Raw genomic sequence first — 12,896 nt, forward strand, 5'->3', positions numbered from 1 at the left:
GACATTACTTTGCCAACAAAGGTTTGTCTAGTCAAGGCTATGGTTTTTCCTGTGGTCATGTATGGATGTGAGAGTTAGACTGTGAAGAAGGCTGGGCGCCGAAGAATTGATGCTTTTGAACTGTGGTGTTGGAGAAGACTCTTGAGAGTCCCTTGGACTGCAAGGAGATCCAACGAGTCCATACTTAAGGAGATCAGCCCTGGGATTTCTTTGGAAGGAAGAAAGTTTCCTTCTTTCTTCCTTCTAAAGCTGAAACTCCAGTACTTTGGCCACCTCATGTGAAGAGTTGACTCACTGGAAAAGACTCTGATGCTGGGACGGACTGGGGGCAGGAGGAGAAGGGGACGACAGAGGATGAGATGGCTGGATGGCATCACTGACTTGATGGACATGAGTCTGAGTGAACTCCGGGAGCTGGTGATGGACAGGGAGGCCTGGCTTGCTGCGATTCATGGGGTCGCAGAGAGTCGGACATGACTGAGCGACCAATCTGATCTGATCTGATCTGATACTTTTCAGGGTTTTAGGTTTTCCACTATGAATTTTTCTTCTCTCTTGGAATTCTTAATCACCTATCATCTCTTCCTGCCTGTTACCAACACTGCTAAAGTATCTCATGTCAGAAAAGCTTCATTGAGCCCCCAGCACATTTCAGAGACCACAAGCCAGAGCCCCTGCTCCATCTAGCCTAGCACTTACCACAGCTAGTGAAGCAGAAATACTCTGGTATATTTTCCCAAGGTACAGCTGGGCATGGGTTCAAGTGGCCACTCCAGGCAATGCATCTGAAAGTATCCAATGACCATGTGAAATCCAAGCTGGTAGATGTGTAAATGTTCACGCTGACAGGTAACAGGTAGTTGCCTACAAGAATTTCCATGCAGTTCTGAACATTTATATATTTAAATATTTGTATTTATTTCAGCTTTTGTTTAGTCTACAATTTATGATTTAAACTCTAGGAGGCAAAAACTTGGCTAACCCATGTGGAAGAACACCGAGAAACTATAGAAGAAATGCTGATGAAACATTAAAAGAGAGATCAAATTGACTACTAGATTAGACTATTGATAAGGAAGACACCTAAAAAAGAATTGAGGGAAAGGAGAGGAAGAGAAACATCTTAAGACTAATTAAAAGGAAGAGGTCTATGCAAATAACAAGCTGTGAAATATCAAGACACAGGAAGCAAATCTTACAACCCAGAGGGCTGCGGGGAACTGAATATGTTTTCATTTCATCTGCTACAAATAGGCTCTACCTATTTAAAATCAAGATATGGCATTAATATTTACTTATTAACACCTAAAATCCACTAGAATAGATACATTTGGCTGTATTTGAATTATCTGTTTGTGTGTCTGTCTTCCCACTCAAGTTCCGAGGCATCGGTTACCCTAGGTCCTAGCATTTGACAGGTTCTCAATATACATTGGATATTCCCAGGTGGCAAAGTGGTAAAGAATCCATCTTCCACTGCAGGAGACACAAGTTCAATCCCTGGGACGGGAAGATCATCTGGAGGAGGACATGGCAACCCACTCTAGTATTCTTGCCTGGAGAATCCTACAGATAGAGGAACCTGGCAGGCTTCAGTCCATAGAGTCACAGAGCTGGACACGACTGAAGCAACTTAGCACACATACACAATACACATTGGTTGAGCTGAATTGGTAACTGAACAGTGAAACTGACAACTGAACATTAATTCCATGGCAATTAAATACACAAATGACATACAGAAAACTTGAACATACAAGGAAACACAAATATAGCGACAGCAGTCATTTCGACTTTAGTGGAAAAAATTAAAATAAGAAGTAAATTTTAAAAAAGACAACATCTGGACTTCCCTAGTGATCCAGTGGTTAGCAGCCCACCTGCCAATGCAGGGGACACAGCTTTGATCCCTGGGCTGGGAAAATTCCACATGCCAAGGAGCAACTAAGCCAATGTGCCACAACTACAGAAGCCCGTGCAGCTAAAGCCTGTGCTCTGCGATTAAAGAAGCCACGACAATGAGAAGCCCACAGACCTCAGTGAAGAGTAGCTCCTACTCACCACAACTAGAGAAAGCCCGCACACAGCAACAAAGACCCAGCACAACCAAAAATAACCACTTGTCTAGGGCTACGAGGGTGATGATGAGACATGGCACTCGTCATGTCTTGTATGGTGTTGTGCATTGCTGGGGGACATACTTGCTGTAAATGTTCTGCAAAGGAAATGACCATGCTGTCATGTTAGCAGGCGACTTGCAGCACATGCCTGCTGCTCAGTCGCTCAGCTTTGTGCAACTCTTGTGACCCCATGGAGTGCAGCCCGCCAGGCTCCTCTGTCCATGGGATTTCCCAGGCAAGAATACTGGAGTGGGTTCCCATGCCCTTCTCTAGGGGATCTTCCTGACCCAGGGATCGAACCTGCATTTACTGCTTGACAGGTGGATTCTTTACCACTGAACCACCAGGGAATCCCCAATTTGCAGTACAGTGACCACAAAAATACTGATTTCCTACAAACGTATGGATTCAAAACTCCAGAAAACTCATCAGGAAAAAAAAATAATAATTTAGAGGGGAACGGCTAAGATCATTAAAACAGTGACAGGCCACGTCAAAAGTAAGAGGAGAGCTAGATGTTTCTCAGAAGGGATAAGAATCGGCTCAAGCCAGCAGAGCCAGCTGGAAGGACACTGTGGGTCCAGGTGGAAAAAAAAAACAAAAACAAAAGCCTGAACTAAGGTCATTGGAAGAATGGTCATCAAGGGGCAGAGACCAAGTCAAAAGATACTCAGGAGGCAGAACTGCCAGATGGTGGTGACAGCCTGGATATGAACAAGGGGGGGTTGGAGGGGGAGGGCGGGCCTGACAGGCGACTGAGTAGGTGTGGTGGCATTCCACACACTAGGGCAAGAGTCAGCAAGCTCTTCAGTAAAGGGAACAGATGGTAAACGGCATAGGCTCTGTGGGCCAGATGATCACCGCTAAAACTACTTAGCTCCGCTGCATCAGCGCATGGCTCTTTTTTTTTTTTTTTTTTACAAAGCAGGTGGTGGGCAGGATTTGGCTTGCAGGCCAAAGTTTGTCGACCTGGAGACTAGGGAATCCAAGGAAAGGAGATCAATCTGGGGATGAAGTTCATGAGTTCAATGTTAGCAGGACACTTAAAGTGGAGATGTTCAGTCTAGGGACAAAGAGATGCTAGGGCCAGACGCATAAGATTGAGAGTCGTCAGTCGTGTGGTGGCAGTGATGGGGCTGAGATCACCGGGGGGAAATGGTCTCAGAAGAGAGGGATGAAGGGCGCTTCCCTGTCCCAATCCAGGGCAGGTGGGCAATGTCACCTCAGCTCACTATGGCCATGAAAAAGATAGAGGCATTATAACCTGCCGCTGCTGCTGCTAAGTCGTTTCAGTCGTGTCCGACTCTGTGCGACCCCATAGACGGCAGCCCACCAGGCTCCCCTGTCCCTGGGATTCTCCAGGCAAGAACACTGGAGTGGGTTGCCATTTCCTTCTCCAATGCATGAAAGTGAAAAGTGAAAGTGAAGTCGCTCAGTCATGCCCGACTCCTAGCGACCCCATGGACTGTAGCCCACCAGGCTCCTCCGTCCATGGGATTCTCCAGGCAAGAGTACTGGAGCGGGGTGCCATTGCCTTCTCCAACCTCCCTTAATTCCTTTATCCTAAAAAGAGGCTCCTATTTTAACACAGGGCTTTCCTTCCCTTTTCCAAGGTTGATGACTTCCAAGATTGAGTTTCAATGTCATAGATGAAAAAGAAAACTTCCCACTGGCTGGAAAATAAGGCAATTCTAAAATAAAATGCCTAAACAATAATGTTTCATTTTTATTATGAATTTTATACTCAAAACATCTATCACATGTGTGTTAAGTATAATGAATGATGACAGAACAAATGTTTGGTCCCCCATCTTAAGAGGAAGCGAATTAAGTTCATTCTCAAAATACTACTGTCCAACGTTCATACCATAAGAGTTAGTCTCTAAAACCAGAGGTCAAAGCAGGCAGCCCAAGACCAGAGAAAGCCTAAAGTTATATTTTCTTGGACTTACACTAATTTTTTCTTTTTGGTTGTGAGCATTTAAACACCAAGAAATTGCATTCTGGAATATAAATATTATTTAAAAAGGGGAGATGTGATTACAATGTATACACATTTCACCACAGCAACAAGTGCTGGAGCTGAGAGTAGATATCCCTTTTTTTTAAGATTCTCTTTTTGATATGGACCATTTTTAAAGTCTTTATTGAATCTGTCACAATATTGCTTCAGTTTCATGTTTTGGTTTTTTGAATGCCAGGCATGTGGGTTCTTAGCTCTCCGACCAGAGATGAAACCTGCAGCCCCCTGCACCGGAAGGCCAAGTCTTAACCACTGGACTGCCGGGGAGGTCCCATCTCCCTCTTTAAACATGCCTCACTAGGTTCATAGTCCTCACCATGCCCTATGCCTTACACCTGTCTACCACTTCACTTACTAATTTTGCATGCCCGGCATTTGAGTTTGTGACTCCCTCCTTACAGAGTATTAATTGTGGTTCCCAACTTTTTGGAAAATAGGAGACATTATGTAAAGCAAAATTTCAGACTCTCTCACCAGGAACATTACAGGTCCACAATCCCTTATCCATCACTCTAAAATTAAAAAAAAAAAACAAACAACTTTTTCTTTGCAACTCATTTGACGACACAACTTAACCTAAGCCAACACAAAGCTATTTATAATCTTAAGGATTCCATTTAATGTGAAATACATTCATATATTTTGCTATAGAAATATTAACATGTATGATTATGGGCTAGTGCCTCAGACAGTACTGGAGATATTATATTTAATAATAACCGCATATGTGCACTTTTCTTTAAAATCTGAAAAATTCTGAATTCTGAAGCCCATCTGACCCCAGAGGTTTTGGATAAAGGACTGTGGGCCTATTATACTTTTGGTATCTACATTTAAGAACACATACACACACACAAAGCAGATGGGAGTGCAATAATAATATTTTTACATGGATTTATACTTGATTAATTATAATGGCATTTATCTATATGTGAGAAACAGAAATAGAACAATATGCAAAACCATCCACAGTCTGAGAAGAATGCATGGCGCACAGGCTGACCCTAGGACCCTATGCCAGAGTACGGGACCCTACACCTGACCCTGGTGAGGCCGGCCCTGTACACACTGGGAATCACAGGCACAAACTGAAAGGGAAAGTCATTCACTTTGTGTCTGACTCTTTGCAACCGCATGGACTAGACAGTCCATGGAGTTCTCCAGGCCAGAATACTGGAGTGGGTAGCCTTTCCCTTCTCCAGGGGATCTTCCCAATCCAGGGATCGAACCCAGGTCTCTTGCATTGCAGGCGGATTCTTTACCAGCTAAGCCACCAGCAAAGCCCAAGAATACTGGAGTGGGTAGCCTTTCCCTTCTCCAGGGGATCTTCCCAACCCAGGGATCGAACCCAGGTCTCCTGCATTGCAGGCGGATTCTTTACCAGCTGAGCCACAAGCGAAGCTCAAGAATACTGGAGCGGGTAGCATATCCATTCTCCAGAGGATCTTCCTGACCCAGGAACCAAACTGGGGTCTCCTGCATTGCATATGCTATATGATATGTGAAAACGATGCTATGTGACCACATCCTTTGGGTTTTTTTGTTTTCCCCCTCTTGGTGAATAATGGGTTTTCACTCACCTATAAATACCCTGTTTGCTATTCTAGGATTTCACAATATGTAAAGTACATCACAAGGCCACAGAAGATCAGGTTCAGAAGAAGCTGCAAAGGTACCAGATTCCTTACCACCCATGCTCTAAGCAGAGGCTGGATGGAATCCACTCGGATTGGAGCAGAGCACAGCTGCCTCCTCTGTCTCAGAATTACTGTTCAGAGAAACTCAACGTGAGTAAAATGAGGCAGCAGAGAAGGGGGTGCATCCTCAGTCGCTTTAGCTGTGTCTGACTCTTGAGACCCTGTGGACTATAGCCCAGCAGGCTCTCCTGTTGGGAGATACTCCAGGCAATCCCAAGGGCATTACCATGCCCTCCTCCAGGGGATCTTGCCAACCCAGGGTTCAAACCCAAGTCTCCCATGTCTCCTGCACTTGCAGGCGGATTCTTTACCAGCAGAGCCACCTGGAAAGCCCAGAGCAGGTGAGGGATGTAGGATGTGATGCTGACAAGAACAAGGGCTGTACCGTGGAAAAGACAAGATGGAGTCTGCGTGGCTCCAGAGGGCTATTCTGGGTGTGTGGATAGAGGGGTATTGCTGACTCACCTTGAGAGTTTAGCGCTGCCCACCTGGGCGGGGGAGAAGGTCAGTAGATATCTGTGACCTTCAGGGAGGGTCGGCAAAGACTGTATTGGGGTGACCAAAAAGTTCATTTGGATTTTTCCGTGATATCTTCAGGAAAACCTAGAACGAACTTTTTGGCCAACCCAATAACAGACTAAAACAAGCCAGGTAGGGACTGGGCTGAACAGGAGCTCAGCTCCTGCCTCCTGTACTCGGGAGGGGTGGCAGGCACTGCCAGGTCTTCTGAGATTTTACAAGCCGCTGGAAATCCAGGTTTTCATATGAAAACTTCTCATTTTTGAATAGGAGCCAATGAAGACTCCAGTATTCTTTGCCTGGAGAATCCCCATGGACAGAGGAGCCTGGCGGGCTACAGTCCATGGCCTCAAAAAGAGTAGGACACGGCCGAGCGACTAAGCACAGCACAACAAAGAGTCCAAGCTCCCAACACAGGGGTCCGGGGTTCGATCCCTGGTCAGGGAAACAGATCCCGCGTGCTGCAACTAAGATCCAGAGTGCCACAACTAAGACCCGGTGCAGCCAAGTAAATAAATGAAATATATTTTAAAAAATAGATAAAAATATGAGCCAATGATTGTTAAAATAAAAAAAAAAAGTACTGAATAAGCCAAAGAGAACACATTGGTGCCTTGGTTTGGATAATTCACATGTCTGGATCCTGGAGGGACTAGAACAGGCTTTGTCAGTCTCAGCAGTCTTGAATTTGGGATCAGATAAGTCTGGGCTTTGAGGCTCTCACATCAGGTGCACTGTAGCATATGTAGCAGCCTCTCAGGACGCCACCTACCCCTCCCCCAACCAAGTCAGGACAATCAAAAAAAGGTTCTCCAGACGTCACCAAATGTCCCCCAGGGGGTGAAACGACACCTGGTAAGAGCCACTAAACTAGAGCAATATCCAACTCTCAGCCTCAAGGATTTTAACAAAAGCATCACTCACGACTCATACAGGTTTCTTACCTAAGAGTTCCCACGTGAAGTATGAATTTACAGCTGCTTTGGAACTAGAATCCAGAGTTTAAATCTGTCATTTACTAGCTTGATGACCTCTCTGAGTTCTGGCTTCCTTATCATTATATCAGGAACAAATCACCTCTTGGAGTTACTGAAAGAGGGCGACGGGATAATTTATGCAAAGCACTGAGCCCAGCAGCTTAATAAGCACCAAGGACATTTAATAAACATTAATCCTTCCCTGGTGAAAAGGCAGCCCAGATTGTGTAGTGGGAAGCACGTGGGATCCAGAGTCAGAAGCCCAGGACTCAAGTCATGCCTCAGCCTCTTAGTAGCTGTGTGAACCTGGCAAGTCATTTCCTTCTTTCTAAAATAGAAATGATAGTTGCCAGTAGCAAGAACCAAGCCAGGTGGTTTGGTACTGTGCTGTGTGCTTAGTTGCTCAGTCGTGTCTGACTCTTTGCGACCCAACTGACTGTCGTCTGTCAGGCTCCTCTGTCCATGGCAATTCTCAAGGCAAGAATACTGGAGTGGGTTGCCATGCCCTCCTCCAGGGGATCTTCCTAACCCAGGGATCAAACCCAGGTCTCATGCATAGCAGGCGGATTCTTTATCATTTGAGCCACCAGGGAAGCCCTGGTTTGGTACAGCACTTGGTACCAAGCAACTAGAGAGAAGCTGATGAATAATACTATCAAATCTTTTAAACATTTCCATCCTGGTGGCTCAGCGTAAAGAATTCGTCTGCAGTGAGGGAGACCACCTGCAATGCAGGAGATGTGTGTTCTATTCCTGGGCCAGGAAGAACCTCTGGAGAAGGAAAACAGCAACCCACTACAGTTTCTTGCCTGGAAAATCTCATGGACAGAGGAGCCTGGCAGGCTACAGTCCATGAGATTGCAGGAGTCAGGTATGACTTAATGACTAAACCACCCCTATAAAGAGAAGAATGAGCTCGTCAACAAATCCAAAGAACCGAGAATGTAATAATATCAGGGTATGTGTTAGTTGTTCAGTCATGTCCAACTCTTTGCGACCCCATGGACTGTAGCCCACCAGGCTCCTCTGTCCATGGATTCTCCAGGCAAGAATACTGAAATGGGTTGCCATTTCCTTCTCCAATAATATCAGGGTAAGGTACAGGAAAAATAAGAAAAATAATAATAGGGATCCTGAAGTCCCAGGTCCTTCTAGACAACAATTGCCGGCTGGTGACCCACAAGCCAAATCTGTCCCAGTATCACAGTGAGTGTCTCATTTGCATTAAATACCACCTAAACTTTCAGTACTCTTGCCTGGAAAATCCCATGGATGGAGGAGCCTGGTAGGCTGCATGGGGTAGTGACCATGGGGTCGCTAAGAGTCAGGACATGACTGAGCGACTTCACTTTTACTTTTCACTTTCATGCACTGGAGAAGGAAATGGCAACCCACTCTAGTGTTCTTGCCTGGAGAATCCCAGGGACGGGGGAGCCTGGTGGGCCGCCGTCTATGGGGTCGCACAGAGTCGGACACGACTGAAGCGACTTAACAGCAGCAAACTTTCATTAAAATTCAGATTTCAGGCTTTTCTGGAAAGTTGCAAAGGTTGAGTCACTCTGGGTCCATATTCTCATGTGCCCTTTTTGGTGAGACCGTAGGAGGGGGGCAGGGAGGGGCACGTCCCCAACCCTTACCTGTCTTCAGTCACTCATTTATTTTACTCGTCTGGCCCCTCCAGGTATTTGAGTTTGTAACCTTGGCTTATCTCAAAAGCTTTGAACCTCTAGGGAGTACTTCAGTCAAGGCAGGAACCCACACCCAATGAGACACTCCCTCCCAGAGCCTCACCTAGGTCATAACTCTCCTGGTTAGTCCTTCAGATTCCTTTTCTCCTGGACACTCCAACCTCATAACTAAACTTTCCTCAAAGTCCTCATCCCGTGTACACTTTCCTCCTGGCAGGGCATCACCTCCTCCAAATCGCCACCTGTGTCCAATGGATTATGTGCACCAAGGATTTTCAAAGAACAAAATGCCTGCTTCTTGCTGCTGCTGTGCTGGGCTGTGCTCAGTCATGTCCGACTCTTTGCAACCCCGTGCACTGTAGCCAGGCTCCTCTGTCCAGGAAATCAGACTACGAAAGACCTGACATGATGTGTCTTGTTTCCTAACCAGCAGCCCGGTTTCCCTTGGGGAGCCAGTGCTCCCCCACTCTCAGTCCCTAAGGTTTAGACGGGTGTTGACTCCACACCCATCTCCAGGGAGAAGCAGGGGACCCAGTCAGAAGCACTGAGTCAACTGTGGGTCTTTGGAGACAGTGGCTGGGAGAAAAGGTTTTTCCGTCCTTCTGGGAATGGAACTGAGGATGATGGAAGGTGGGGACGGGGAGGGGTCCTTCTGTGGACCCAGCTTGTCCGGAGAGTGAACCCCTGGATCCAGCCCAGCCTGAAGCCAGACTCCTTTTGGATATTTTTTGGTCACATATAAGCCAATTAATTCCCATCTTCTCTTATGGCAGCTTGAAATGGGTTTTCATACAACCAAGGGAGACCTCATTAACACAAAAGAAATCTGAAAGAGCTTGGAGATGAAAACAAAGCCAAAAGGCTTTGCCCAAGCTTTCTTCTGTTTGTTACCTTCCCCCATCCAATAAGAACCAGCATTAGCCAGCCCTCTGAAAGCACGTATCTCAGGGTAACAATTATTTCTTTGCTTGCCTATCTCTTCCACAAATGCATTGAGCTCCTTCAGGGCAGAAACAGGGAGGCAGAAACAGACTCCAATACCTCACATACTCACACACAGTTTAGGCCCAACAATTGTTGAATAGATGAATCAACAAAAGGCAAGGGGCACAAAAGAACCATCCTCATTGTCTCCTTTGGGACACCCACCTCAGGAGACCACCTCATTTGAACCACCTTCTGAAACAGACTCATCCACCCATTGCAAACAAATTGCATCATGAGAACTCACTCCTTCCAGCCATTACTAATTCTCCCACATGTCAGCCCCATGGAACCTCACAGTGGGGTTACTCACAGGTCCTCATTCTGCAAAGAGAATACTTCATCGCAAGACACCACCTAGAACCACAAACTGGCTGTACACACTGTGGGCAAGTCATTCACACATACAACTTCACTCACTAGTGAGTGTGTGTGTGGTAGCCTTTGTTTTGACCCCAATACATCCAGAAGCCTGGTTCTGGTATCCACCAACTATCTGCTTCTGCCCAATAACAATTTCAGGCTCTCTCCTGCCTCCTCCATCTTTCCTCCCTAGTCCTTTACAATTACTTAAGTAGGGAGAGGGGGGAGAGACAAACATATATAGGAAATCAACAGCAGTAAAGCAACAGGTTCTCCAGTAAAAACAGTTTTGATTTGAGGTGCATAATTTCCACACCCTTAATACTACTGTATAGCTGCAGCCTACACCGCATCAAGCAATAAAGATTTTCAAACAGAGTCAAAGGTCAGAGCCAGAATTACAGTCCTAGGGTGAGTCACATCACTCCACTCATTCTGTCCAGTTCTCGTTTTCCCATACCACTTGAACAGTCTAGTGAGAGCTGGATTTACATTCATTTGACAATGTTTATTGAGGATCTGCCAAGTGATAGGAACCACAGAAGATCCTGGGAATCAAAGAAGAAAGAGTAAACATTCTTAAATGTTTAGCGCGATGAAGAATGCGGGCAAGTAAAGAAGCAATTACATTATGGAAAAACAGGTGCTGTATGGGGTTAGGAAAGAGCCAAGGAGGGACATCCAAACTTTGTCCCAGAGAAGGCCTTTTAGAGACAGAGACCTTTCCAAGGAGACCTGAGGAACAAGTGGGAGGTGACCCAGGGCAGGTGTGGTAAAAGAGACTTCTTTCTGATAGTTCCAAGTAGAGGCTAATATGAAAGAAAAGTATAGCCTCCACTGAAAACTGAAAGTAGGCAAGATGGCTAGAATTTAAAAGTATAAAAAGAGAAGCTATGACAGAGGAAGCAGGGGCCAAAGACACCCTGAACAGTTTCCCTGAACCAGCTTTGCAGCTTTTAAAGCCTCAGAACTTTGTTTAAAAAAAAAAAATCACTTGCCTGATACAATGTATAAGCAGGCCAAAATGACTCTCTGGGACAAATGCATCTTGACACTCACTAAATATTGATTCTCTGATGCATGTTCTTGAGAACACTAAGAGGGGTAGAAAATTCACAGAATTATCTTGTAACTCATTCCCAGATTCTTGACTGAAACATGAGCCATCCCCAATACTCTCTCCTGGTAGCTTAGCCATGAAGAATTCACCTGGGATGCAGGAGACTGCCTGCAATGCAGGAGACATGGGTTTGAATCCTGGGTCAGGAAGATTCCCCCAGAGGAGGAAATGGCACCCCACTCCAGTACTCTTGCCTGGAAAATCCCATGGACAGAGAAGCGTGGTAGGCTACAGTCCATGGGGTTGCAAAGAGTCGGACATGACTGAGCCACTTCACTTTCCAGTATTCTGGCCTGGGAAATCCCATGGACAGAGGAGCCTGGCAGGCTACAGTCCATGGTCGCAAATCCGACAGGACATAGCGACTCAACCGCCACCACCACAATACTTTGTCAACTTCCTCTCCACGTTATTTCTATCATTTCCCCACAAATAACAGAAAATAAGGCACATTTAGGCTTTAGCCTAGACAGGAATGAACTCTGGAAAAAGGATAAACGCACCCCAAGCTAACAGGGTGGGGTACCAAAAAGACCTAAACAACAAAACTAAGCAAAAAGTTGAGGGAAACGAAACAGTAAAGAGCACATTTAGAAAACTCAAGAGGAAGTAAAAGTATTTTCATACACACACACAAAAAAGAAGTGTCCCACGTGCTTTGGCCAAACCGAACTCCCCCTTTGACTCAACTGCTGAAAAAAAAGAAGCCAACGCGGTGAAAAAAAAATTCCCGAATTCATCTCTCTTCCCAGAATAAACAGCAAAATCGCTACCATACAGCTAACTTGCCCTGGATAGACCTTGAAAATTCTGCCCCAGGTAACACAGCACATGACGGTCATCTTCATGAAGCTCTCAAGACCACAGACCAGTCCTGTCCCAATGGCCGGATCCTCTAATAACTCCGTTCTCTCCTGTCATTTCAGAATCAGGGCTTGTCAAGCAGTCAAGGAATCCCAAAGAAGCAGGGAGCAGGAGCTGCTTCCAAACCCAAAGTGAGAAAGACTTTTTAAAATGATACTTATTTTTAAACTGGCGCTAGGCGTTTCCAGAATCCTTTTCTTCTCATTTTTTTCCCCCCAAGCTTTTTTAAATGTCAAGCTGTCCAGTTCATATTCGCCTCTGGTCTAGAGACAACACCAGCTCGTAACTCCCTCAAAGGGCGTTCTGAAACTCACTAGGCAGATCCGCTGGGCTTATGACCCTTGCTTCTTGACTGCTCGCCCTCCCCGCCATCCCCCGCCCCCAGGCACTTGCAAGTGAGGTTTTGCAGCAGGGGGCCACACGGAAAGGCTGGGAATGCCGCCCCCAAGCCCGGCAGCCTCCGACACACCAGTGATCGGAGTTGTAGCCCCAGGCGGCGGCCCGGGGCTGCCCGATCCCGGGGTAGGGAAGGACGCGGGGC

The 12,896-nt window shown here is 46.1% G+C and overlaps 1 protein-coding gene across 1 annotated transcript in view; it reads right to left on the reverse strand.

Moving 5' to 3' along the window:
• Positions 1 to 12,896, reverse strand: part of ARHGAP17 (Rho GTPase activating protein 17) — a 100,544-nt gene that overhangs the window by 87,259 nt on the left and 389 nt on the right. The window lies entirely within an intron of this gene.

Source organism: Bison bison, unplaced genomic scaffold (assembly GCF_000754665.1).
Source record: "Bison bison bison isolate TAMUID 2011002044 unplaced genomic scaffold, Bison_UMD1.0 scf7180017864072, whole genome shotgun sequence".
Lineage (NCBI taxonomy): Eukaryota > Metazoa > Chordata > Mammalia > Artiodactyla > Bovidae > Bison > Bison bison.